We start from the raw sequence: 27,437 nt of genomic DNA, 5'->3' as shown, positions 1-27,437 counted from the left end.
GCAAGAGCAATTAGCAAACGAGTATGCACATTAAAAGTCAAAATATTGACTCAGACCTACACATGTCACATCTGGTACAATGAAACAGAAACCTATGCCATAAAACACCTTTGATCCTCATCACTTGAGTAATGGAGGGTAGGTAAGATTAGTACGATAGGAGTGTTTCTGTTTTAGAGTTGAGAGATTAGCGAAGTTCTCTTTTCCCACTAATGTGCCTCCTAGAGGTATTGGTTTTGTTTCATAGTGTGTACAGGAACGTGTTGCTATTGATAGGATTTGGACCTTCATGGAACCTTTCTCTCGTTCACACTTCAAATCAAGCGCGACCATCAACACAAACAGGTGTTTCTTGTCCATTAGCATTGCCTTTATCTTTTTTGCATCCATGTTTGTCTGCTTTGATTGTGATTGGTAGCATAATATTCAGCGCATTGGCTTAGTATCAAACATTTAATTCAATGCAATCTTTTGTCATAATCACTCGTTTAGGTGTAAAAATCAAGCAGTCCGACTAAGTTAGTTTGACCAAGCTAGGTATTAGAAATCTTCTCTTAATACCATGGGGAATGCCTTCCTAATAAGCAATGGTTACTTAGGTTCTTAATCCGATTTAGGAAGCATTGTATGAAATGTACTAGGGCTTTCTAGTGGGCTTAGTCCCTATTGACCTTTAGCTTAAGTATTATAAAGGGAGTTTACTAATGTGATGAGCCTGGGGGATGTAACAGTGTTATATGACCTCCCAAAGCTACAAAATTAAAATGCTGAAAATGAACAAGCAAAAAATCAAAGTGCCACAATGTAAAATTTTAAGCTGGAAGAGAAATCTCAGCTTGATTTGGTACTTCACTCACATGTATCGCCTATGGTACTAGAGCCCTAGAGGTTCCCAGTGTGGGCGCTTTTCCTTGAAAAGCAAAAAACCCAAGGCATACAAAATAAGCACACACATCATAATTGAATCAATGTGAAAAGACTTTGGGGGGTCAAAGAAAAGGTAATCAGTCAGGCGATGATTTCATGAGAAATTCCTTTTATCGTAACTTAACTACAAAGTTTTCTAGATATAGCCTCTAGTCAGCCCTCGAACATGAATACTTGGCTCTCGCGATTAAACAACTTAATTGACCACTGAAAATTAAGAAGCTTACCCATGGTATTAATATTCGATCTCTAGTGCCTTTCGACCGTCAAATTACCGACCCCAGACTTGTTTAATTTTTTACCTTTACATCTGTTTATGCATTTGATTACATTGCAATTTAATGTTCATTGCTAACAAATTGTTTGAAATTTTTTTTTACCAATCAATGTGTCTACCTAAAACTGCATATGCCTTTTAATCACTTATGAGAATGCAATTACTGTGCCAATGTTGTTTGATTTTGCAGTAATTGAAGAAGGCTTCGCACATCCATGTCGACTTCTCTCCTACCTCGACGAACCAGCTTCAACTCAATAGCTTCCGAGGACAGAATCTACATCAGGAAGGGGGGCATGTTAACCCTCACGGCTCACGGAAACCCCATCACCTACGACGGACGTGTATTATGTATTTGGTAGAGTCAGGTACCGGGCTTGTCGGACCAATAGGAAAAGGGTAAGAGTGATCGTCGATGAGAGGCGCACTCTAACTGGGACATTCAAGGGATTAGTTGGCTAAGCATGGGCGCCCAAGTGTGAATGGGGTGAGCTCATATAAAAGCCAACTAAACCTAATTTTTACTCATTCTCTCATTTGTGCAATAGAAGAGTGCTCTTGCTCCATCTCCATCTCCATCTTCTTCTTCTTCACCTCCTTGTGTGTGTGTGTGTGTGTGTGTGTGAGAGAGAGAGAGGGAGAGTGTGTGTGCGATCGAGCATTACGAAGGCACGACGGCGGCGAAGCGGTTGAGCGTGGCACAACTGCAGCTTCTTCTTCATCGCGGCGAGGAATCCACCACGAAGGCGAGCGTAGAGCGGTGAGTGACACACCCTTTGCTCTCTTGAGCTTGCTAGTTTAGGCTTGTTGTGTGCTTGGAGCCATTTGTGGCTCGCACACGGTGTATTGGCAAGTCCCTTGCTTCGACAGTGCGGCAAGGAGCGCACACACCACAAGTGGAATCTGGATCTGTTCTACACACACAGCCAATACCAACAATTTCATTGTCAAGTATCATATGTACTTTCTCCTCAGATTCAAAGTCCATCCTGTAAGTGAAAAAGATTACATTGTTAAATCCATAGTTATAGAAAAATACTCTTCAAACAAAAAATCATGCTACAACATGGAAAAGGTTTGCATAGGTTGGACAAGTGGTGAACCTTGAGACCAAATCCTCCTTGCTATATTAATGGAAGCAAGGTTGGAAATTATGGTGGATCTTGAAACCAAAGCATCCTTGCTATATTAGAGCATAGGTTGGACAAGTGGTGGACCTAGTTGTAATACCCACTGCCACCTATCAACTACTATACGACTATGCTTTCCAATGTCCAAGTATCCCTTGAGGCTTTCAAGGTTGAACACGTGGTGGACCTTGAAACGAAAATCCCCTTTCTATATCAGAGCATAGCTTGGACAAGTGGTGGACCTAGTTATAATGCCCAATATCCAAGGTGAAATACCTTAGGACCTTGCTACCTTGCTTGCCAATGTTTACGTAGCCCCTCATTTGTTTAATGGAAGTAAGGTTGGACAAGTGGTGGACCTTGATACCAAAGCCTCTTTGCTATATGAGAGCATAGGTTGGACCTAGTTGTAATACCCACTGCCACCTATCAACTACTATAGGACTATGCTTTCCAATGTCCAAGTATCCCTTGAGTCTTTCAAGTTTGAACACGTGGTGGACCTTGAAACGAAAATCCCCTTTCTATATCAGAGCATAGCTTGGACAAGTGGTGGACCTAGTTATAATGCCCAATATCCAAGGTGAAACACCTTAGGACCTTGCTACCTTGCTTGCCAATGTTTACGTAGCCCCTCATTTCTTTAATGGAAGCAAGGTTGGACAAGTGGTGGACCTTGAAACCAAAGCCTCTTTGCTATATGAGAGCATAGGTTGGACCTAGTTGTAATACCCACTGCCACCTATCAACTACTATAGGACTATGCTTTCCAATGTCCAAGTATCCCTTGAGTCTTGCAAGGTTGAACACGTGGTGGACCTTGAAACGAAGATCCCCTTTCTATATCAGAGCATAGCTTGGACAAGTGGTGGACCTAGTTATAATGCCCAATATCCAAGGTGAAATACCTTAGGACCTTTCTACCTTGCTTGCCAATGTTTACATAGCCCCTCATTTCTTTAATGGAAGCAAGGTTGGACAAGTGGTGGACCTTGAAACCAAAGCCTCTTTGCTATATGAGAGCATAGGTTGGACCTAGTTGTTATACCCACTGCCACCTATCAACTACTATAGGACTATGCTTTCCAATGTCCAAGTATCCCTTGAGTCTTGCAAGGTTGAACACGTGGTGGATTATTGAAACCAAAATCCCCTTTCTATATCAGAGCATATCTTGGACAATTGGTGGACCTAGTTATAATGCCCCTCCTTTCTTTAATGGAAGAAAGGTTGGAAAAGTGGTGAATCTTGAAACCCAAACCCTTTGGCTATATATAGAGGATAGCTTGGACAAGTGGTGGGCTTAGTTGTAGTATCCAATGTCCAAGGTCCAAGGTGAACTATGTAAAGACCTTACTTCCAAAAACAAAGTCGTACAAGTGGTTCTCCTTCAAACCAAAACCTCCTTAGTGTATTAGAACATAGCTTGGAGAAGTGGTGGACTTAGTTGTAATGGTGAATGTCCAAAGAAAACTATTATAGGACCTTGCTTCCCAAATCAAGTTTGGACAAGTGGTGGATCTTGAAACCAAAACCCCCTTACTGTATTAGAGCATAGCTTAGATAAGTGGTGGATCTAGCTGCCATGGAAAATGTTCAATGTGAACTGCTACAGGACCTTGCTATTAAATGTCTAAGTAGAGCTAGCTTCTTTAATGGAATCAAGGTTGGAAAAGTGGTGCATCTTGAAACCAAAAGCCCTTTATTGTATTAGAGCATAGCTTGGACAAGTGAGGGACCTAGTTTTAATGTGTGATGTCCAAAGAAAAGTATTACAAGACCTTGCTTTCCAATATTTGAATTGGTCAAGTGGTTAAAACTAAGTATAAAAAACTTTGACCATTTTCTTCTCGAATTGCCAAAAAGCTAGTTTTAGACACCCCTAAATGAAAATGGTTTAGGGTGGCCTTAAACAACGTTTTTTCAAAGACTTGAACAAAAGGGTTGCCGAAGAGTAATGAAAATTTATTATGGCTTGAAGTGCCTGAGTATGTGAAAACAAGCCTAGGTTTTCCACGAGGCAAAAGGTGACAGAATAAGAACATTGGAAACTTAGGATTGACCATGTGGCCTAAACTTTGGCAAGTGAAGTGGTGGCCAAGTTTTGTGGCACAGTGTGTACTTGGTCCTATATGTGTTGACCACTTGGCTAAATCTAGGACCATAAGGCCAAACCTTTGGCACCTTAAATATAGTATGGGACATAATCTAGAACTGCTATAGTAAATTAGTAGTATAGTTAATATGTTAATATTTGTATTATATTTAAGTATATGCTAAATATAATTTATGTTCAAAATTTCCCTAATGAAGAATGTTCCCATTTAGCACTCCAGATGCGGGGTCTTAGGGCAATGCCACAATGGGGTGACAAGGCAGCGCTTCCACGTGAGGTTTGGGGGTAGCGCTCTTGATGGGGATGTGGAATATAGCGCTCTCGATGGCGGGGCTTGGGAGGCTGATTTTGGGATATTGTTCCTGGCGAGGTCCGGGGCAGCGCCCCGGGCGGGGTCAAGGGGCGGCATATTTTCAACCATGATTTCTTTAATTTTGGCCGTGTGAATTGGTTAATGTTTTATATTGCTTTTGTTTTTTTTAATCCTATGATAAAACATGGACTTGTAGCATACGTGGCATTCTAATAAACCCTATCAAGATTAGGCACAGAGAGAGCGCACGAGCAATGCACACAGAGAAAGCAGGCAAGCAGCAAACACACAGAAAGCGCACACGGATCGCACACAGTTGGAGTATATGCGCACGTAGAGGAGCAAGCCTGGCATCGTACACAACACACAGGTGGAGCGCACAGGATTGAAAGTTCGCGCACAAGATAAAGAAACAGCAGCGTACGCAACGCTTTCCAGAAGGACAGGATCGGGCATAGCTTCTTCTCAGGAGACATTGCACACCTCACGAATAGAGAAAAAACAGGTATTTCTCTCTCTCTCACTCTCTGTCTTTCTCCATATAGAGAAGATGGTTCTCTGTAACTCTTCTTGCACACACACTCTCTCGTCAAAAGACAGAGATACGTAGTTTAAAAATATCCCCGCACACATACACATATTCCCACACATCGTCTTCCTCTCTTCCACATACATAACCACAGTGAAATCTGTTATCTTGTTGCCTCTCTCTTGAAAATACATGCACATATTCCCACACATCGTCTTCCTCACTTCCACATATATAACCACAGTGAAATCTGTTATCTTGTTGTCTTTCTCTTGAAAATACGTGCACATATTCCCATACATCGTCTTCCTCTCTTCCACATACATAAACATGGTGAAATCTGTTATCTTTCTCTCTCTCCTCTCTCTAGAAAACAGGTATTTCTCTCTCTCTCTCTCTCTCTCTCTCTCTCTCTCTCTGTATCTTGCTATCTCTCTCTTGAAAATACATGCTCATGTATGTGTGCGTCTGTGTTATCTATGTGTATGTATGTATATTTGTGTTATTTCATTGTAATACTCATACATAATGCAGATACACAATTACACTTAATTACGATATGCACACATAGTATATATACATACATAAATATCACAAATAACTAACACATTGTAATACTAGTAAACTTGAATGGAAGACTTACTTGTGTGATCTGTTAAAGTCGATTCTTGTAGCGAGTTTTGGATGTATGCTGAGCTGATTTTCCTCTAATCCATTTGCAGATATGATTGTAACTTCTGTTTCTCAAAAATAGTAGTGTTGTTTAGTGATACACCTAATGGACATAAATGGTTGAAACTAGGACATGTAGACCAAAAATACGTGTATTTCTTTGGATGAATATATACACTTTTTGGTGACCCTTACCACAAGTGGTGGACCTTGAGACCAGTGGACTATAAGGACCTCCAAACAATACCTTGTACACTCAATCCTTCTTGGTATCTAGGTTGGACAAGTGGTGGACCTTGTTCAAATTCTCTAACCACTCTCTCTAACATGGTGACATAATTTAGGTGTGCTAAATTCATATCTATGCAAATTAATATCAGTTTAGGCTTGTTAATTTGAATTTGTTTGAATTTATGTACAATATAATGATTTGAGGTTTGCATATTTGAATTTAGGTGGTATAATGATATCTTTTTGTGGTAAACTTGAATTTAAAATCAATTTTGCGTGGAATATTTTAAATTTAAGTGGTAAAATTTAAATTTTTATAAAAAAGTTTGAATTTTAAAATTTGGGCGGGATATTTTAAAATTTAGGCGGGATATTTTAAATTTGGGAGGGATATTTTAAATTTAGGCGATCAATTTTTGAATTTTAAATTTAGGCGGGAAGGTTTTGAATTTATAGCAAGATCTCCCTTACATAAGAGAGTATAGGTTGGACAAGTGGTGGACCTTAACACCAAGATATTCTTAATGTAATGACATAGAGTGGAAAACTGGTGAATCTTGAGACCAAACCATGCTACTAGCGATAATAGCTTGGACAAGTGGTGGACCTTGAAAGTAATCCCCCCATCTACGAAATATCGTGGGTTTAAGGTATTTTGATGGAGCCTAGCATCTTGGAGACATGGTGCAGCTTGCTTCTCTTCATGTTTCCATGGAGCCTATCTTGGACAAATGGTGGAGCATCCTTCTCTCCATGTTTCAATGGAGCCTAGCTTGGACAAGAGGTGGACCTTTGCTTCTCTCTATGATTCAAGTAGTGGACCTTGGAACCAAACCCCAATGTAAAACCTATCATGGTCACTCCAAGTGGTGAGAAAGAATAACCTTTAAGATATAGCCTTATAGGTTGGACAAGTGGTGGACCTTAACACCCAAATATTCTTAATATAATGACATAGAGTGAAAAAGTGGTGAATCTTGAGACAAAACCACTCATGCTACTAGCGATAATAGCTTGGACAAGTCGTGGACCTTGAACGTAAATCCCCCATGTTTCAATAGACTTAGCTTCGACAAATGGTGGAGCATCGTTCTCTCCATGTTTCAATGGAGCCTAGCTTGGACAAGTGGTGGACCTTTGTTTCTCTCTATGTTTCAATAGAGTTAGCTTGGACAAGTGGTGGACCTTGGAACCAAACCCCCATGTAAAACCTATCATGTTCACTCCAAGTGGTGAGAAAGAATAACCTTAATGATATATCCTTATAGGTTGGACAAGTGGTGGACCTTAACACCCAGATATTCTTAATATAATGACATAGAGTGGAAAAGTGGAGAATCTTGAGAGAAAACCACTCATGCTATTAGCGATAATAGGTTGGACAAGTGGTGGACCTTGAATGTAAACTCCCCATGTACAAAATATCGTGGGTTTAAGGTATTTCAATGGATCTTAGCATCTTGGAGACATGGTGCAGCTTGCTTCTCTTCATGTTTCAATGGAGCCTATCTTGGACAAATGGTGGAGCATCCTTCTCTCCATGTTTCAATGGACCCTAGCTTGGACAAGTGGTGGACCTTTGCTTCTCTCTATGTTTCAATAGAGTTATCTTGGACAAGTGGTGGACCTTGGAACCAAACCCCCATGTAAAACCTATCATGGTCATTCCAAGTGGTCAGAAAGAATACCCTTTAAGATATAGCCTTATAGGTTGGACAAGTGGTGGACCTTAACACCCAGATCTTCTTAATATAATGACATAGAGTGGAAAAGTGGTGAATCTTGAGACCAAACCACTCATGCTACTAGTGATAATAGGTTGGATAAATGGTGGACCTTGAATGTAAACCCCCCATGTACGAAATATCATGGGTTTAAGATATTTCAATGGAGCCTAGCATTTTGGAGACATGGTGCAGCTTGCTTCTCTTCATGTTTCAATCGAACCTTGCTTGGAGAAATGGTGGAGCATCCTTCTCTCCATGTTTCAATGGAGCCTAGCTTGGACAAGTGGTGGACCTTTGATTCTCTCTATGTTTCAATAGAGTTAGCTTGGACAAGTGGTGGACCTTGGAACCAGACGCCTATGTAAAACCTATCATGTGCATTCCAAGTGGTGGTAAATAATACCATTTTAGATATAGCCTTATAGGTTGGGCAAGTGGTGGACCTTAACACCCAGATCTTCTCAATATAATGACATAGAGTGGAAAAGTGGTGAATCTTGAGACCAAACCACTCATGCTACTAGGGAGAATAGGTTGGACAAGTGGTGGACCTTGAATTTAAACCCCACATATACAAAATATCGTGGGTTTAAGGTATTTCAATGGAGCCTAGCATCTCGAAGACATGGTGCATATTGCTTCTCTTCATGTTTCAATGGAGCCTATTTTGGACAAATGGTGGAGCATCCTTCTCTCCATGTTTCAATGGACCCTAGATTGGACAAGTGGTGGACCTTTGCTTCTCTCTATGTTTCAATATAGTTAGCCTATACTAGACAATTAGTAGACCTCGAATCTCTCCATGTTGTCTAGAGCTGAGCTTGGACAAGTGGTGGACCTTACTTCTCCCTTCCCTTAGTTTACTAGCTTAAAAGATTCCTATGTATACTTGCTTAGATCTAACTTGAACAAGTGGTGGACCTTGTATTCACACAAACTTAATTCATTACAAAAAAGTATATGCTAAAATAACATTTGGTTTTTTTTGTTTCAGGAAAGATTGCTCCAAAAAAACAGGTTGCAAGGGTTGCTGTCTCAGTTCACTATACTTGCAATGATCTTAGGAAATGGTATTTGGACATACATGGTATAGAGGGTGCACAATTTCATAAGGTGCATCTATTTATTGCCAAAAAGGAGAATGACAGCTTGTTTGAAGATGTTGGACAAGTTGTGGAAGCATCTGTCTCTGTAGTTGATAGTCATCCGGAGGTGGAATGCATTGACATTCTAGTTCCAATGAATCTAGAATTTCAACTATCTCCAGGAGCATATGCATTGGAGCGCATGTCTAGAAACAAAGAAGAGACAATGTTTTCTCGAGGATGGAAGTTTGCAGAATCAAATCCAAACATCACAGCAGATCAACTTCAAAGCTCCATCATTGCCACACTACAACGAAAAAAGGTGAAAGCTTCATGACCACCATCCACAAAGAAGCAAGCAAAAGCGCAAAAAGTAGCAGCTAAGCGAACTAGTTCCATTTTGGATGTAGACAAGGCATCTTTGGCATCCTCATCAACAGAGGGTTCAATGTCAAAGATGAGAATTGTGGATCCAAATGTTTTAGAAGCTGAGGCCATGAAAGGACAAGAAAAATATACAGGTGGAATGAATAAGTGCATAAATTATTTTCCTTTCCAATATAGGTAATTTGATATCCCTATTCAAAATTGTTGGCTTGCTCCTGATCACTATAATGCACGTATTATGGATAAAAAACACGCTGAAAGTGTGTTATTTGGATTTTCACGGAGTACGACCAAGCCTGCAGCATGTGCATATTTGATGCCTGTTCGAAATGCAAAATCAAAGAAGGGGACTCCTTTGGCAGTAGAAGAGGTAGAGGAGCAAAAAATTTAAGATTATCATTATTGGATTCTTGATGGGCAGCATTCAATCTATGCTGCAAAAGTTTTGCTTCACAATGAACAAAACAACAAAGAGATATTTGAAAGACTGATTAGCGTGTATAAATTTAGAAAGGCTCGCATTGTTGTGAATGCTCCTCCATTTGTTGCAACTGCTATATCTTCCATTGCAAATGAGGAGGCTCATGCATTGTATGTCAAGCAACCTTATAGCCAAATATTGAGACATTTACGGAGTCAATGGATCTTCTCAGGACGACCACCAAAGGCAGCAAGTGGAATTGCAGAGGGACATGCATCTCGTGCCGGATGGGATGTAAGTTATTTTCTTTATCTTTTTGATAGTGTTTAATTAACAAATCTTGCTCAATAGTTTAATTATTTCTCTATTTCTTTTTAGGCTTTTCTTCGATTGGCAAGAATGAGTGCAGCAGCAAGTTGGATTGCTAAACAGGCACACATGGTCACGTACTCTGATTTAGTTTATGATTGCTGGATAGAAATCATTGAAAAGCTAGAAGAGGAGAATAAGAAACTCCCAACAACTGTATTTAGATACCTTTGTGGCCTTGAGGAATCAGAGGTAAAGACTATTCAAGAAGAGATTAGAGATGAGAAGATTTTACTGTCAAAGAGTGCAAAGGATGGTGATGCAACTGACATGTATGATCGAATCAAGCAGTTGAAGCAAGACAAATTGATTCCAGATGCACTTCTTGAAGGCTTCAACAGTTTGAATGAGTCTTCACCATGTAAAGACTGGGAGGAGGTGGTCAAAATGTATAACATCAATGATGTTGTTTATAAAACAATTTTAATGCTATGCGAGGAATGGATCAAATCTAGTTTGACGCGTGGAACAAATAAAATGGCTTTTCCAGATGGAGCAATAAAATACATGCAATGGGCAATTCACCTTCAAAAGGAGAAAACTGAGCCTAGAGATTTGCCATGGTCAATCTATGTGGTGAGCCTACAAATGGAAGGCAATCTCTACTTGATGCGCCACTTCAATAATAAAGTGCCTATTGGCTTATGTGTTTTAGATATGACAAAAAACGTTGGAGGCAATTTGAAGTGGAGTGAGGAGACATTTAACAATGCTTTGGATGGGATCTTGGCTATTGCTGGAGGGTCAACAGATCCTGGATTTGTCTTTCTTGCATTTGTGGATTTCACTAACTTCACAAAATTGCAATGTGCCTTTCACGCCATGGGAGATAATATGAGCTACCATTGTTGTGGTGCATTGCATCACTTTCCATCAGCTCCTTGCAAAGGAGCAATTCAATTCCAACAGTTATTGCCTTCTTGGGACAAGGCAATGCATTTGAAGACCTGAGAAGAAGATCAGAGGAACATCCCATGCCAATTGATTGTTCTCTTCTTCAAGTAGCAGATAACGATATGTCAGATTTGCAATATTTGGAGGCCAAAAAAAGAGCTTTGATCAAGCACTACATTCGTACATATTGTTTTGAAGACCGCAAGCTTGTTGATGTTTTTGGTGATGGCTCCTTGGTTGCACAAGAAGGAATACAACAGAAAAAAGAAGTTATATGCTTAATTGATAGTGTGGAGGAGGCAAAAAACGTGGCGACCATGCTGCTAGACTTTGCTAAGTCTCATGAAGATATAGAAAAATGGGCTGGACTTCAACAATCCACTTCGCAATCAGATGACATTGTGCCTGTTACAGAGGAGTGCTCTCCACAAAGAGAAGAAGAAGAACAACAACAACATCCTCTGTCAATGGAGGACTTTTTGGAAATGGAGACACGTATGTTTTGAGTTTCTTGTGCATGTTAGTGTTTCTTGTTAATGATTTGATACTCTTAATGTTAAATTTTGCTTTATATAGTATTGATTGAGTTTGTATTTTTTATCTCAAGCATTCAAGGTTTGAATGTAAATAATAAATTACTTGAGTTTTTGAATGGTGGATCTTTAGACTAAAACTATAACATTTAATACTCACAAAGACTTAATTACTTAAGAGCTTGAACTCAATAAGTTTTGGACCTTTTATCAATACCCCCTTGATATGATACATTAGATCGTAGCATGGTTAAATGGTGATGCTTCATAAATTGAACCTAGCTTAGACAGGTGCTGGAGCCTAAATTTAAACTAACCTTGCTAGAAGGGAGCTTATGTTTGGACTTTGAGAACTAGCATAAGTAATCAATTAGAGCATAGATTAGACATGTGGTGGTGGCCTTAGAGACCAAAATCTTAATGAGCTTGGAAAGGTATTTAAGTACTGCAATTTACTTAGTTTTAGTACTCACTAAAGGCATAGCTTGACAAAAGGTGGACCTTAATGGATCCTAATTTCAAGAGGTGTGGTAGACCTTCAAACCAAGATCATATAGCTTGGACATGTGGTGGACCTTGCATGGAGACTAGTTTAGACAAGTGTGGTACACCTTGTAACCAACACCCATTTGTTATATTAGCTTGGACAAGTGGTGGACCTTGCTTTTATGTTTCAATGGAGCATATTTTGGACAGGTGGTAGACCTTGTTTCTCTCCATGCTTCAATGGAGAGAAACATTAGCTTGGACAAGTGGTGGACCTTTCTTTTATGTTTTAAAGGAGCATATTTCGGACAAGTGGTAGACATTGTTTCTCTCCATGGTTCAATGGAACCCACCTTAGACAAGTGAAGTACCTTGAAACCAAACCCCCATAATACAACCTACTAAATAGGTTGGAAAATTGGTGGTATATGAAACCATCCATGATAGAGCATAGTATAGGTGAAAACGTAGTGGTCCTTATATCAATTACCCATGCATAGCTTGGACAAGTGGTGGACCTTGATTCTCTCTATGTTTCAATGGATCCTATCTTGGACTATAGATATATCTTACTTATTTCCATGCTTCAATGGATTGTAGCTTGGATAAGGAGTGGACCTTCAAACAAAACTCCACAGCATAGCATATATTAACAATTCATGGGTTTTATAGAGATTTTCTTGCCTATTTTGGAGAGTTGGTACACCTTTATTCTCCATTCTTCAATGGATCTGAGGTTGGACAAGCGGAGCTGGAGAAGTGGTCAACCTTAAAATGAAACCTCCCATGCTACAACCCATCATAGATCGTATATGGAGTGGACCTTGAAACTCTTTTATGTCCCTAGCTTAGAGAAGCATTGCACTCTTTATTATCTCCATACATGAAGGCAAGGTTGGACAAGTGGTGGACCTTCAAACCAGAATCTTTATGCAATAATAGGCAAGTGGTGGAGCTTGTTTTCTCCATGTTCCAATGGAGCCTAGCTTAGACAAACAATGGAGCTTGCTTCTCTCCATGTTTCAATGGATCCTAGCTTAGAAAAGTAGTGGAGCTTTGATTCTCTCCATGTTCCAATGGACCATAGATTAGACAAGTGGTAGACCGTGAAAAAACCCCCCGTATACAGCATATTATGGGGTTTTCATGTTTCAATGGCACCTAGCTTGGACAAATGGTAGAGATTGCTTCTCTTTATGTTTCAATGGATCCAATCTTAGCCAAGTGGTGGACCTTGAAACAAGAATCCCCCCCCCCCCATGTACAACGTATTATGGGTTTTGAAAGCACTGGGAGAAAATAATAGCTTTGATAAGTGGTGGACCTTGCTTCTCTCCATGCTTCAATGGAGCCGAGGTTGGGCACATTTTGGAGAGAAGATGGTTGCCCATGAAATAAGACCATGCATGCTATAATCAATCATATGTTGTACACATGGTGGACCTTGCAATTGTTTTATATGCCTAACTTGGACAAGTGGAGGACCCTTGATTACCTCCAGATATCAACAACAAGCCAAGTTTGGACAAGTGTAGTACCACCAAACCAAAATCTCTATGCTACAATAGAGTATAGGTAGGACACGCAGTGAACCTTGATATCAAACCATCCATGCTACTAGAGATTATAGGTTTCACATGTGGTGGAACCTTGTATCAATGTTCTATGTGTAGTTTTTGACTAGTGATAGACCTTGAAACTAATCCCTCTAGGCTGCAAGAAAAAAGAGATGGATGAGGAGGCTAGACTACTTTTGTTGCATCAATGCATCCCATGTTACCACATATACTATAGGGTTCTTGGATAAGTGTTGGATCTTGTGTCAATGCTCCATGTCTAGCTTGGACAAGTGGTGGACCTTGGTTCTCTCTATGCTTCAAATGGGCAATAGATTGGAGACACAGTGGCCTTTTTTTTCCAATGATTTTATTTTTTGGAAACCTTGGAGGCACCATGTAAGAGGCACTCTAAGTCTTCCATACAATGGACCTATTGGACTATAAAATAATGATATCTTTCTTTGATATTGTCATTATTTTATGCATAATATTTTCTTCTTTTTGCAGACACAAAGGAGTTAAGTGATATAAAAACTAGATGTATTTCACACTATGATTGGCATGAAGATCCTTTTGGGACACCAATTTTTCCTATTCCCAAAGATGTAACTTTCCATATTAACGGTGTGGATTTTGAAGTGCGACTTTCATGTATTGAAGGAGCTGGTTATGGGCTATTTGTGCATACTACCTTGGAAAGTGGTTTGACTATTCTAAACTATGGAGGACATAAGTATAGATTTCAAGACTGGAAAAAGATATGCAAAATATTTCCAAGAGCTTATAAATATTCTCTTCTAGAGGATCCAAACATAGAAGAAGAGGAAGATCAATCATACATTATTGGTTGTGTAGAAGAAGGAAACGTGTCGGGCTATATAAATAGTTCTCACAATACAAATGTCTGTCCCAACGTACGCTATACATTTGATCCAATTTTTCCACCTTGGCATAAATGCACCTCTTCACACATCAAGTCAGAAGAATATGGCCATGTATGCATTAAGACTATTTGTCAAGTTGAAGCAGGAGAAGAGTTGTTTGCTGACTATAACTTTACTTGACATTGTAAAGTATTGTACATGGATGGAAATCTCAAGTACATGCATCATTTTCATTTTTGATCTTGATTCTACTCTAGATTTGTGATAAATCTTACCAAAATTTAATCAATGTCTAGGTTGGACAAGTGGTGGGGCTTCAAACATTACTGTCTTAAACAAGTGGAGTTATCTTACTTGAATAAGTGGTGGCCTTTGAATCCAAATCTAAGCCAAATCTCTAATTGTTTGCTTGTAGTCTAGGTTGGACATTTGGTGGACCTTGTATCCATGTTTCCTCAACAAGGGTGGCTTTTAGTTTTCACTTTAAGTACTCATCTTTAATAAAGTGTAGGATGGAAAATGTTGAGTTGGTAGATTGTATTTTAGACAAGTGGTGTTTGGTGTACGAATGCTGAAAATGGTTGCAAGGATTCTAACAATGACTTTACCTTAAATAAATTTCTTACTAGGAGTTCTACATATAAATATGGTGAATAAAATTCTAGTGGTTTTGAGATACCATTTGTGTGTGTGTTTTCTTAGATTCACAAACTGGGATGGATAATGCTCCTATGGTTCAGTCAACAACTATAGAATCCATAGATTCTATGGTTTCTAAAGTGCCCAAGATGGATGATATTTCTATACTATAGTCTAGTGTTGTGCAACTTGAGCAAGCTTCCAATAATGAGAACCAAGAAATCGATGCTTCAAAAATGCAACATACATCAAAAGAGACTGAAAAGTCCACTCACGAGCTATTGCCAATTGGTACTACGTCATGTAGCGTAGATGTTGAGAAATCCATGCTTACAATTATATTGGATTTAAATGGTCTATTGTTGAAACGTTCCCCTCAACCATCCTCACACCACAACTCAGTGCAAATGGATTCAAAAAGATATATTATACTCAGGCCAGGTTGCATCCAATTCTTGAAGACTATTTTACAGAGGTTTAATGTTGCAATTTGGTCGACAGCTACTAGGAATAATGTGTATCAAATCCTTGCAGCACTAAAAACTTAGCTGAGGATACATTGCCTTTCTTTGCAATTTGGTCGCAAGATGTTTGCTACACCGCTCAAACTCAAAAATTGTTTAGACCCGACAATCCAAACGTTGAGGCAATGTTCAAGCCTCTAGCCAAAATTTCCATGGGGTTTGAATGTGATCCACAAAGAACAGTGCTTATTGATGACTCTCCTTACAAGGGATGTATTTCACCAGCAAACAATTGCATTTTTCCACCACAATTTGATGCTGAGAAGATGGTTGACAATATGCTCTTGGAGGAGCTACTGCCATACTTGATTCAGCTTGATGAGAGAAGGGATGTGCGTGATTTAATTGCTTCTAATCGTTATGGACAACCTATAGTGACAAATGATAGTGAATACAAACAAATCATGGAGTATTGGAAGCAGAAAAATGATGTTTGGTCAGCTAAGGTGTTCTTTACAAGAAGAATACCACCTGCAAAAGGTGACAGGGATGAAACTATCATTGAAAATGCAAGTGACACAAGCCACCGCAATGAAATGAGAAGAGCCCAAATACAAGAGATCTTAGCAAAGGAGCGTACACCCATTGAAAGCATGAAGGCATCACAATTGACCACTTTAGCTAGGCAATTGGGTTGTAACACAAAAGGAGTTTTGAAGGCAACAACAACAAAGGCTTATATAAATAAGGTGAAAGCTGAGAACAATCTTCTAAGGCTGGATAGAAAGCAACCCTAAGGTACTAGTGACATGTCATATATTCTTGATACACATACTTGAACACTCATGTGCATGGTATCTAACAAATTTTTATTTTTATTCCTTCCTGCAGGATCTTACAAAGGATACTACTAGATGGAGCTCAATCAATAGAGATTTTGATATGTTTGCTCAAAATAATGAAGCAGTCACCTACATTTTTTGTTTATCAATTTCTTGAGAGACTTTCTTTTAGTTTGTAATCATCAAATAAAATGAAAAGTATCCTTCTTATATGATTGCTGATCTTTTTCTCGTTTAAAACTTTCAATTGTGATTTATAGTTTTGTTAGCATGAGATTGTGCTTTTTTAGTTTGAAAAAAACTGTCAAAGATCCAAGTCTTTTTGGCTTTACTTAAGTTATTAATTGTGAAAGATCCAAGTCTTTTTGCTTTACTTAAGTTATTGATTGTCTATGTAATAGTCCTTAAAACAATATCGGATGTCTTTCTTGCTCCCATGTCTCACATTGGTCTTTAGGTAAGACAAGTGGTGACCTTGAAAGTATGGTCTCATATCTCGATCAAGTGAAGAGACATGAAGCTTAAATATCACTACTATGTATCTAGTGTTAAACTCCATCAAGACAAAGATAGTAGAGTGCCAAATTGCAGTCTAGTTTAAGTGAAAATCCATTTGAGCTAAGGTAAAACTTATAGTGCCTCATTTTTCTAGGATTCTACCCCATCAAGGAAGTTAGAATCTAGCACAAACCAATTAAGACTCTTTTGAAGCCTAGATAGGACAATTCGTGGAACTTAAGAGACTTATTATTGAGTTAGAGTTTAGTTTAGATAAGCAAAAGATCTTCAAACCGGCACTTGACTTTCTTACTATTCAATATTCAAAGTCCCTTGAGGCTAACAAATTACATACCTACTTGTAACCTAACTAATGAGTAATTATATAGATCTAAGCAAGTATATATAATGAGCCTTCAAACTAATAAACCAAGGGAAGAGAGTAGCAAGGTCCACTACTTTTCCAAGCTCCGCTCTAGACAACATAGAAAGATGCTAGTTCTACTAATTGTCTAATTATAGGCATGGAGAAATGATAGAAGGTTGACCACTTGTCCAACCTATCATCTCTAGTAAGATGGGAGGTTTGGCCTTAAGATTCACCATGTAACCAACCTATACATCATTGTATTATGAAGAGTAGAAAAGCAAAGCTCCACCACTTGTCCAAGCTAGTTCTAAAATCCACATGGAGATAAGCAAGCTCCACCATTTGTCAAATCTCTCTTCCATTAAAACATGAAAAAACTCAGCTATGTTGTACAGGGGGGACTTTTTTCCAAGGTCCACCACTTGTCCAAGCTAGGATCCATTAAAACATGGAAATAAACAAAGCTCCACCACTCGTCCAACCTTTAGAGTTGCAAAGTGTATGGGTTGTCTAAACTAGGTATGGGAAAATAATTGAAGGTCCACCACTTGAAACATGGAGCGAAGCAAGCTCCACCATGTCTCCAATATGCTAGACTCCATTCAAACACCCTAAACCCATGATATTTTGTACATAGGGGATGTACATTCAAGATCCACCACTTGTCCAACCTAGTATCCCTAGTAGCTTGATAGCTTTGGTCTCAAGATTCACCACTCTATGTCATTGTATTAAAAAGGATTGGGTGTTAAGGTCCACCACTTGTCCAACCTATAAGGTTATATTTTAAATGGTTTTTTTTCTCACAACTTGAACTACCCATGATATGTTTTACATGGGAGTTTTGTTTCAATGTCCGCCACTTGTCCAAGCTAACTCTATTGAAACATAGAGAGAACCAAAGATCCACCACTTGTCCAAGCTAAGCTATGTTGAAACATGGAGAGAAGGATGCTCCACCATTTCTCCAAGATAGGCTTCATTGAAACATGGAGAGAAGAAAGCTCCACCATGTCTCCAAGCTAGGATCCATTTAAATGCCCTAAACCCATTTTATTTTGTACATGGGGGGTTTTATTTCAAGGCCCACCACTTGTCTAACCTATTATCCCTAGTAGCACGAGTGGTTTGGTCTCAAGATACACCACTTGTACACTCTATGTCATTATATTAGGAAGAACTATGTATTAAGGTCCACCACTTGTCCAGCCTATAAGGTTATATCTTAAATGGTATCCTTTCTCACCACTTGAAATGCCCATGATATGTTTTACATAGGGGTTTCATTCCAAGGTCCACCACTTGTCCAAGCTAACTCTATTCAAACATAGAGAGAAGCAAAGGTCCACCACTTGTCCAAGCTAACTCTATTCAAACATAGAGAGAAGCAAAGGTTCACCACTTGTCAAAGCTAGGCTCCATTGAAGCATGGAGAGAAGTAACCTCCATCATTTTTCCAAGATAGGTGCCATTCAAACATGGAAAGAATCAAGATCTACCATATCTCCAAGATTCTAGGCTCCATTGAAACACCCTAAAACCATGATATTTTGTACATGGGGTGTTTACATTCAAGGTCTACCACTTCTCTAACGTATTATACCTAGTAGCATGAGTGGTTTGGACTTAAGATTCACCACTTATCCACTCTATGTCATTATATTAAGAATAACTGGGTGTTAAGGTCCACCACTTGTCCAACCTATAAGGGTATATCTTAAATGGTATCCTTCACCACTTGTCAAGGTCCATCACCACTTTTCCAACCTGTAAGGTTATATCTTGAATGATATTTTTCCTCATCACTTGTAATGTCCATGCTATGTTTTACAAAGGGGTTTTGTTCCAAGACCCACCACTTGTCCAAGCTAACTCTATTGAAACATAGAGAGAAGCAAAGGTCCACCACTTGTCCAAGGTAGGCTCCATTGAAACATGGAGAGAAGGATGATCCACCATTTCTCCAAGATAGGTTCCATTGAAACATTGAGAGAAGCAATCTCCACCATGTCTTCAAGCTAGGCTCCATTGAAATACCGTAAACCCATAATTTTGTACATAAGGGATTTACATTCAAGGTCCACCACTTGTCCAACCTATTATCCCTAGTAGCACGAGTGGTTTGGTCTCAAGATTCACCACTTGTACACTCTATGTCATTATATTAAGAAGAACTATGTGTTAAGGTTCACCACTTGTCCAACCTATAAGGTTATATTTTAAATGGTATCCTTTCTCACCACTTGAAATGCCCATGATATGTTTTACATGGGGGTTTCATTCCAAGGTCCACCACTTGTCCAAGCTAACTCTATTAAAACATATAGAGAAAGAAAGGTCCACCACTTGTCCAAGCTAGGCTCATTGAAACATGGAGGGAAGGAACCTCCACTCCTAGGTAGGCTCCATTGAAACATGGAGAGAAATAAGCTCCACCATGTCTCCAAGCTGCTAGGCTCCATTGAAATACCCAATACCCATAATATTTTGTACATGGGGGGTTTACATTCAAGGTTCACCACTTGTCCAACCTATTATCATTAGTAGGTTTGGTCTCATGATTCACCACTTGTCCACTCTATGTCATTATATTAAGAGGAATTGGGTGTTAAGGTCCACCACTTGTCCAACCTATAATGTTATAGCTTGAATGGTATTTTTTCTCACCACTTGTAATGCCCATGACATGATTTACATGGGGGTTTTGTTCCAAGGTCCACCACTTGTCCAAGCTAAATCTATTGAAACATAGAGAGAAACAAAGGTCCACCACTTTTCCAAGCTAGGCTGCATTGAAACATGGACCTTAATACCAAATTATTTCTAGTAGCATGAGTGATATTTTGTACATGGGGGGTTTACATTCAAGGTCCACCACTTGTCGAACCTATTTCCCTAGTAGGTTTGGTCCCATGTTCACCACTTATCCACTCTATGTCATTATATTAAGAATAATTGGGTGTTAAGGTCCACCACTTGTCCAACCTATAAGGTTATATATTAAATGGTATTTTTTCTCACCACTTGTAATGCCCATGATATGTTTTACATGGGGGTTTTGTTCCAAGGTCCACCACTTTTCCAAGATAACTCTATTCAAACATAGAGAGAAACAAAGGTCCACCACTTGTCCAAGCTAGGCTCCATTGAAACATGGAGAGAATGATGCTCCACCATTTATCCAAGATAGGCTGCATTGAAACATGGAGAGAAGCAAGCTTTACCATGTTTCCAAGCTAGGCTCCATTGAAACACTCTAGGGGGTTTTATTTCAAGGCCCACCACTTGTTTAACCTATTATCCCTAGTAGCATGAGTGGTTTGGTTTCAAGATTCACCACTTGTACACTCTATGTCATTATATTGTGTTAAGGTACACCACTTGTCCAACCTATAAGGTTATATCTTAAATGGTATCCTTTCTCGCCACTTGAAATGCCCATGATATGTTTTACATGGGAGTTTCATTCCAAGATCCACCACTTGTCCAAGCTAACCATATTTAAACATAGAGAGAAACAAAGGTCCACGACTTGTCCAAGCTAGGCTCCATTGAAACATAGAGAGAAGGAACCTCCACCATTTCTCCTAGATAGGCTCCATTAAAACATGGACATAAGTAAGTTCCACCATGTCTCCTAGATGCTAGGCTCCATTGAAATACGCAAAACCCATGATATTTTGTACATGGGTGATTTACATTCAAGGTCAACCATTTGTCCACCCTATTATCCCTAGTAGGTTTGGTCTCACAATTCACCACTTTTCCACTCTATGTGATTATAATAAGAGGAAGTGGGTGCTAAGGTCCACCACTTGTCCAACCTATAAGGTTATACCTTGAATGGTATTTTTTCTCACCACTTGTAATGCCCATGACATGATTTACATGGGGTTTTTGTTCCAAGGTTCACCACTTGTCCAAGATAATTCTATTGAAACATAGAGAGAAACAAAGGTCCACCACTTTTCCAAGCTAGGCTCCATTAAAACATGGACCTTAATACCAAATTATTCCTAGTAGCATGAGTGATATTTTGTACATGGGGGGTTTGCATTCAAGGTCCACCACTTGTCCAACCTACTTTTCCTAGTAGGTTTGGTCGCAAGATTCACCACTTGTCCACTCTATGTCATTATATTAATAATAATTGGGTGTTAAGGTCCACCACTTGTCCAACCTATAAGGTTATATATTGAATGGTATTTTTTCTCACCACTTGTAATGTCCATGATTTGTTTTACATGGGGATTTTGTTCCAAGGTCCACCACTTGTCCAAGCTAAATCTATTCAAACATAGAGAGAAACAAACGTCCACCACTTGTCCAAGCTAGGCTCCATTGAAACATGGAGAGAAGTAAGCTCCACCATGTCTCGAAGATGCTAGAGTCGATTGAAATACCCAAAACCCCTGATACTTTGTACATGGGAGGTTTACATTCAAGGTCCACCACTTGTCCAACCTATTATCCCTAGTAGCATGAGTGGTTTGGTCTCAGGATTCACCACTTGTCCACTCTATATCATTATATTAAGAAAAATTGGGTTTCCATATCTAAATGGATCTTTGCTTGGATAAGTGGTAGACCTTGAGACCTAAATACCCATTCTACACTAGAGCATTGGTTAAGCCTTATGCACTTCAAGCATACCTTTAACAACAAGTAATAGTTATTAGTTGACTTAAGTCTAGTTGAGCTCCATGGTATTGAGACTAAGAGAGAGTGTAGCATAAAAAAGAGTCAGGATTTTAATTTGACTTTCTTTCTAGTAATGAGTAGATCATAGATGGATTTTGGTATCTAATAAAACCTTAGGGTAGACAATGTAAAACTCATGTCTATTGTTGTGTTTGCATTAAGTGTTCTTGTTCGTTAATTTCAGAACCATTACAGAAAAATGGATTGGCTATATGCTGGCATAAATTGAAGAAAACTATTGAATTACCCATCCAACCTCCTCCAAGACCTTGTCCAAGGAATGAATCACCTCCTTATCACCTACCACTTGCTTTCAAGGACATCAAAAGAGTACTTATCTTGGATCTAGAGGGGTTACTTCTCAAGACAATTGAAATGAAACATGAAGATTCTATGCCATCTTGGGCTCAACACATGCGACTTGTGGAGGATAAAGATGAAGTTGATCATGTGGTACGACCAGACGCACAAAGTTTTTTGGATTTTTGTGCTGAATACTTTGAGCTATGGATATGGAGTTGGTATAACTTAACAAGGGTGCAACGCATCACACAAAAATGTTTTCCTGAGCAGTATACCAAGTTCAAGGTGTTTATGAGTAACAAAAATTGTCAAAATCCAAATATCATGTTAGGATTTACAAGGGTTTATCACAAAAATTTGAGTGATATTTGGAAGATATTTGAGGATTTGGATGCAAGCAATACCTTAATTTTTTATGACACTCCATATAGGGTGATGTGAAACATGCCAGGGACATATCTTATTTTCCAAAGATGTGGAGGCAAACTTCCGAGCAACTTCAAAACTTCTTGCAGAGAACCATAATTCCATGGTTGGTAGGATGGTTGTATGCAAGAGATAAGAGAGTCTATACATACAACACAATTGTAAATCAGTATAGTGATTGTGAGACAAATTATTTCCTTGGTGTGTACTTGTCAACACGAAAGCATTGAATAAATATGGCCATAAGATGCTTTTTTTATTCTAGTGTGTATCTTTCAACATTTGTAATTTGATATAGTCTTTTTTATAAAAAAACAAAGGTGTGTCAATTTTATGAACACTTGAATGGAGTGCACCCTACTCTAAGGGGACTTCAATGTACTATTGGAATGCATCCTATTGTAAGGGGACTCTGATGTATTGCTAGAGTGCACCCAAATTTTTGGGGACTCATTTTTTATTTGATTGGGGCCTATGTTGGGTCATATAGTAAAAGAAATTCATTTTTTGTCAATTCATATCGAGGTTGCATTTATTTGTAACTATGAGAGAATTGATGTTTGATGTCAAAATAAAACTTGTAAGTATGGATCAGAGAATTCATGGACTTTAAATATGTGAGAGGGATTTTTTTCTTGGGCACAAATGTTTGCTTCAAGAATTTTGTCATTACATACTTTATGTGAAAGAGTTTTAGAACCTAAAAGACTTTGAAAACAAAACTATGGAATCTAAGTGCATGTATTCTTGAATGGCTTGAAAGTTGATGTATACATGCATGTCACCTTGATGAAGATTTAGATCTGACAAGATGCAAAGCTAGAATTCTTGGACGTTACCTTTGTCAATTTGGTAATAACATATTTAACTTTCTTTTATTATGGGTGGAAAATATATTATTATGTGCATTTGGAACCTAATTGCTTGACCTTCAAACCAAGATTCCTATGTTATTTTTTCATATACTTTTTTGTAATGAATTAAGATTGTGGATACAAGGTCCACCACTTGTTCAAGCTAGATCTAAGAAAGTATATATACTGAGTCTTCAAACTAGTAAACCAAGGGAAGAGAGAAGCAGGGTCCATCACTTGTCCAAGCTTATCTCTAGACAACATAGAGAGATGTTAGGTCTACTAATTGTCCAATATAGTCATGGAGAAATGATAGAAGGTTGATCCACTTGTCCAACCTATCATCTCTAGTAAAATGGGAGGTTTGGCCTTAAGATTCACCATGTAACCAACCTATACTTCATTGTATTATGAAGAGTAGAAAAGCAAAGCTCCACCACTTGTCTAAGGTAGTTCCAAAATCAACATGGAGAGAAGCAAGCTTCACCATTTTTCCAAGATAGGTTCCATTAAAACATGGAAAACCTCATATATGTTGTATGGAATCTTTTTTCCAAGGTCCACCACTTGTCCAAGCTAGGATCCATTAAAACATGGATAGAAATAAGGCTCCACAACTCGTCCAACCTTTATAGCTGCAAAGTGTACCGGTAGTCTAAACTAGGCATGGGAAAATAATAGAAGGTCCACCACTTATCCAATATATTATCTCTAATAGCATGGGAGGTTTGGTCTCAAGATTTAGGAATTGGCTAACCTGTATTTCATTGTATTATGATGAATTTGGTTTTAAAGTCAACTACTTATCCAAGCTATAAGTTTATATCTTGAATGGTATTCCTTCCCATCACTTAGAAAACCAATGATATGTTGTACATGGGGGGGTTTGTTACAAGGTCCACCACTTGTCCAAGCTAGTTTCATTGAAACATGGATGAAGACAAGCTCCACCATTTGTTAAATCTAGACTCCATTGAAATCTAGAAAATCCATTCTATGTTGTACATGGGGTTTTTGTTTTAAGGTCCAACACTTGTCCAAGCTAAGATCCATTGAAACATGGAGTAGAGAAACACTCCACCACTTGTCCAAGCTAGGAAACATTGATAGTAGTTGTCTTAGTTTGAAGATCCACCACGTGTCTAAGCTAACTCTATTGAAACATAGAGAGAAGCAAAGGTCCACCAACTGTTCAAGCTAGGCTCCATTGAAACATGGAAAGAAGCAAGCTCCACCATTTCTCCAAGATAGGCTCCAGTGAAACATGGAGAGAATCAAAGGTCCACCATTTCTCCAAGCCAAGCTCCATTTGTCCAACCTATAAGGTTATATCTTAAATGGTAATCTTTCTAATCACTTGGAATACCCATGATATGTTTTACATGGGGGTTTTGTTCCAAGATCACCACTTGTCCAAGCTAACTCTATTGAAACATAGAGAGAAGCAAAGTTCCACCACTTGTCCAAGCTAGTCTCCATTGAAACAAGGAGAGAAGCAAGCTCCATCATTTCTCCAAGATAGGCTAGCATGGATAAGTGCACCTTGAAACCAACCTTCCTATGAGGCAATAGAGCATATGCTACATATTTTATGTATGCCCCATGCCTCAAATTAAGAAGTTATAGATTAGAAGTGGACCTTGCTTGAATGTCACATGCAATAAATTAAGGAAAAATAGCCAAGTGGATTGTATTCCTCAATGGATCCTTGCTTTCACAAGTTGTGAACCTTGAGTCACTTTTACATTAACTTGGACAAGTGGTGGACCTAGAAACCAAGCTCTCCATGTTGAGATAAGTTGTAGGTAGGACAGTAAAACATAGACAACGATAATGGATGCAATATACTCGTCTCCTAATAATCCAATTGATTGAAACCATGGTATTTTAGTTGTTTTCATTGTGTATTGTATGTGCATAGAGTGGAATGAGACCTTAAGAAAACTCAAATTTTTGACAAAATCTCTATATTTTGTACATGATATATTGAAAGTTGTCCAACCTGGGAATTGGGATTTTCCCACTTTACCTAATATGGTCTTGCCTGCTCATTAGCAAAATCAAAGTTATCAACATTAATTTCACTCTCTTTACTATGGTAAGCCATTCTAACAACTTTTAGGTATAAACTTTTTAGGTGTACTTTGGCACTTCAAAAGCCCTAGTTGCTACTCCTCTTTACACCTTTAGAAAAAAGCACTCAAGCTATTGTACCCGTGGCTCGAATACCATTAATTGCAAGGAATAAAAGAGAGGGTCGTTCAACACCAAAACAGCACCGGCTCCTATCAAGCTTCTAATAGCTCAATAGTGGTTAAGCCGTAGGCAAGCCCCGTAGGACTCCACTATTAAGACCATAGCTCTCAACAGTGATGCCCTGTTATCTGCACAAAGGCAGGCGCACTGCAAGGCTGAAAAATCCCTATTCTACTTACTCACATGAAATTAATAATACCAACCATTTATAGCTAGCTTGAGGACCTCCCTTCTTGAGCAAGAAAAGAGAAACCTTGTGCTTTGATACCAATGTAACATTTTTAATGGTCTAGTAACTTGTGTGTAGCGGAATTTAGCATGAACATAGTGAGCATTTCATTAGAATAGATTCTTAATGAGAATAACAAGAGTGCTTGGGTGGACAGAGCAACAAAAAGTATAACACCTAGTTAGATAGCATGAACAATACTTCAAAAGAGAGAGAAATTAAGCTATTGACAACAGTTGAGGACCGGATTTACATGGAGCCAGTCCCCCCTCTAAAAGGCTTTGTATTATGGTTTCTCCCATCAAGAGGGACATTTTACAATACAATTCTTTGTGCTCCTTCAATACTAGCTAGTGCAATGAAGATGGAAACTTCATGCACTAAGCAAAACACTTATCAAACACAACATCAATTCCCTCACGGTCTCAGACCCAAGACCTCACACACCTTTGAAGATGGTGACAGCTAGCCGGGTATGAGAGTATATTGAAAGGTAGAAGGAGTATTTTGACGAGAAAGATGTACATCGCCTCACATAATCACTCATATTAGCATAGCTTAGCTTAGTAATTAGCATGGTAGAGGAGATAAGCATGCACTGAAGCTTGGCTCTTGGTTGGATTTGCATCACAAAGCCAAGAGTTGTTGGTGTAGGCCTCCCTTCTCACAAGCTTGGAGTAGGTGGTAAGCTTTCATTAAAGCTTGAGAAGGAGAGAGAGAGAGAGAGAGAGAGTCTTCTTGCTTCACACATAGATTGTGTGAGTGTGTAAGTGAATAATGCATTGAGAAAATCAGCCCCCTCTCTCTCTTGGTCGACCCCTCTTGCTAATTGCTCATGCTCACACCTTATTGGACCTCCCCAAGCTTAGCAAATGGAAATTAAGCAACATAAGTGATAGCCTTCTGACATGTGTCCCCCTTTCCCCTTTTGTGAGAGCTTTAGGTAATTAATTAATGCAACTAAACTCTCATTGGACCACTTTGTCTCCTGGCCAATAGGAATCGGGCAAGCCATTGGGCTGTTGAATGCTCATTGGACCCCTTGGGAGACTGTCCAATAGTCTTCTAGAGAGATTAATTCCTATTGGTTATTTTATTAAGTGTTTTTATTATAATTAAACTAGATTTAGTCTAGCCTAATTCTCATTGGTCCACCTCCAAGGCCATCCAATAGGATTTGAGTACACCTTGTGGGCATCTGGGCTAGGGAGCTGACATGTGTCCCTCTTTCCCCTTGTGTACAAAGGAAGCTTTTGTGTGTGTGTTTGTGTGTGTGTGTGTGTGTGTGTGTGTGTGTGTGTGTGTGTGTGTGTGT

The sequence above is a fragment of the Adiantum capillus-veneris genome, chromosome 1, assembly GCF_014529385.1.
Source record: "Adiantum capillus-veneris isolate H3 chromosome 1, ASM1452938v2, whole genome shotgun sequence".
Classification (NCBI taxonomy): Eukaryota; Viridiplantae; Streptophyta; class Polypodiopsida; order Polypodiales; family Pteridaceae; genus Adiantum; species Adiantum capillus-veneris.
Note: the sequence above shows the minus strand (reverse complement) of the source record.